At 41.3% G+C, this 2,476-nt stretch overlaps 1 long non-coding RNA gene across 1 annotated transcript; it reads right to left on the reverse strand.

Annotated features, from left to right (window-relative positions):
• Positions 1–1,382: 1,382 nt before the first annotated feature.
• On the reverse strand, positions 1,383–2,212 carry LOC116123082. The gene is made up of 3 exons (XR_004126994.1): positions 2,020–2,212; positions 1,635–1,835; positions 1,383–1,548 (listed from the first exon to the last, which is right to left on the reverse strand). It is a non-coding gene; the product is annotated as an uncharacterized LOC116123082 (long non-coding RNA).
• Between the last annotated feature and the right edge of the window lie 264 nt (positions 2,213–2,476).

The following is a 2,476-nucleotide window of genomic DNA, read 5'->3' on the forward strand; positions in this document are numbered from 1 at the left end:
AATGATACAAGGTATCGAAGACTGTCTTTTCTAGAGAGAAAGAGAGAGTTTTGTCAAGAGTAAAATGTGCGAATCCCTTTAATGAGAGAGGAGCTCCCATTTTATAGTGGGATGCCTTGAGGTAATGATCACTGAATCTGTAAGTTGGTGGGATGATCCGTGCAAATCCTTCTTTTAGAGTAATTCACGTGATTTGCTACAGGGATTGGACATGCAGGATCATCACAACTCCTTGTTGACCTGGCGTGCACCCATTATTCTGACGGAAGCAAGCTGTGGGGTGCAACCATGATCACACGACGCAGCTGCGCCAGAATGGCAGAAGACTCTTCCCGAGATCTGACCTTTCGCACTTAACTGGGCACCACGTCAACCCTATGTTCCCAGGCATAACAGATTTTCTCTTCAAAGATTTCCTTCTAGTTTTCACTTGATGATAAAGAATTCTTCTCTGTAAAGTTGAGATTTTTATTTACGTAAATATCACTAAATTTTGAGTTGATTATGAGGAATTCTTCTTTGTAATTTTACTTCTTGATTATGATGAGTATTGATGGAGCAAATTTACGTATGAGATTTAACAAGGGTTTAAGAGAATCCATACTTCAGAAAATCAGAAAATCAGAGAGCAAAAGCTACCAGCTGATTCAAAGGAACTTCATACATATCTTGGCAACGGCTACCATTTACTTTTTATACAGCCAGACGAGACAAAAAACACTTGATTGACATTTAATAACAGCATGAGGAAAATCAGCTCTGGATTTGTTATATGCTTGATGTAAAACATAACCAAACAAACCGTAACAAGTCTGAGTATGCAGCAAACTGTACACCAAGTCTAGAATAAATAATTCTCAGGCTTGTCATACAAGAAAAATATTGATAAAAGAATAATAAAACAATCAACTCTACCAAGTCTCATGTTCTCAAAATTTATAGCCATGATTATTTCCTTAGATTTGCCAAGACATCCTTGAGCTATCACAAAAATCCATCATCAGCATTTGGGCACCTCACCAAATTAGCCCCATTTTCGATGATCAGGGTTCAGATCAGCGTGGTGGGTTACGAGAAGATGACCAACTTTGTCTCGAGCTACCACCACTACGCCACCTATCACTAGCTGGGGCCGCATGATCATCTGGCCTGCCATTGCCATTGCTACCCCACCGATCAGATTCTGATACAGGGGCAGAGCCTTCGGTTCTCCTGCCCCATCGATCGGATTCTGTTGGGGCCTGACACCACACCAATCAGGTTGAGTAGGTGGTGATTGCCCTGAACCCTCAGTTCTCTCACGCACGAATCTGGGAACATATTTTCCAGCAGATGGCGCAGCAGCAGCAGGAGCAGCAGTTCCAGGCTCCGATGCACGGGCAGGAAGCTCAAAAGGCTTGGAGGGCACATCAGCTGGTCTCCCCAAGAGAGCTTCTCTTCTCAGCCTTTCCTTATCTTCCAATTCCCGCTCTCTTTGCCTCTGATTTTCAGCAATCTCGTCTAATTTTGCCTTGCGTTCGGCTTCTTCTTTTCTTCGTCTCTCAGCCTCTGCATGTCAGAGAAGGAACCATTGGCTCACAAAATTAAAATTATAAAATCTATAAGAACATTAAATTATTTGTAAAAATATTTACCTTCCCACTTACGAGCTCCTTCCTCCTCACGTAGCTTTTTCATTCTTTCATCTTCACACCTAGCATAGTATATTTTCTTTCTCATTACCTCCCTCTCCTGTTTGCGTGCCTGAATAATTTGGTTGATTCTTTCCTCCCTCTCTACTCTGCGCCTGTCAAACTCTGCTTTACAACGGTTCAATACTCTTCCTGGAATTTTTCCTGAGAAAGAAGATAAGGCAAATTTTGTTTCAGTGGCAAGCCTAACCCCAGCCTCACAAACTGTAGGAGTTGGATGAAATAGAAAAGGATCTAATGAACAAGTTCTCTGTTCCATGAGCACAAAGTCAAAAGACTACACTTGGTACTGACCTTCTCAAGGAACACGATATATATCAATATATACCTGTTGATCAAGTTCATGAAGCACCTTCTCTTCCACCGACCATCGCTGAAAAGCAGCTTCAATCAAGGGAGCAGCCTCATCTTTTTGCCCTTTCCTGATAATACATAGTTTTGGCTAATTTTTGTAACTTTGTCTCCATTTCCTGCCTCTCCCTAATTGCTCGATCAATGCCCGCTCCATCAAAGTTTGTTTTGTTACTTTCTCCTGCGTTTGATACTGTTGAGTTAATCTGTAATCCTAACACTTCAAAATCATCCACCAATCTCACACACAACGCACACAAACAAAGAATGTAAAGAAATCAAGAACAAAGACACACAAATTTTTACCGTGGTTCGCTTATCCTATATAGGATAAACTACATCCACGTTGAGCTTAAGAAACTTAGGAGCTCGCTGCACTAAAGATTAATACAACCTGATACAAACAGATTAAACACTCAAACCCACTCTCAAAT

Source organism: Pistacia vera, unplaced genomic scaffold, assembly GCF_008641045.1.
Source record: "Pistacia vera cultivar Batoury unplaced genomic scaffold, PisVer_v2 Contig140, whole genome shotgun sequence".
In the NCBI taxonomy this organism is placed as follows: domain Eukaryota; kingdom Viridiplantae; phylum Streptophyta; class Magnoliopsida; order Sapindales; family Anacardiaceae; genus Pistacia; species Pistacia vera.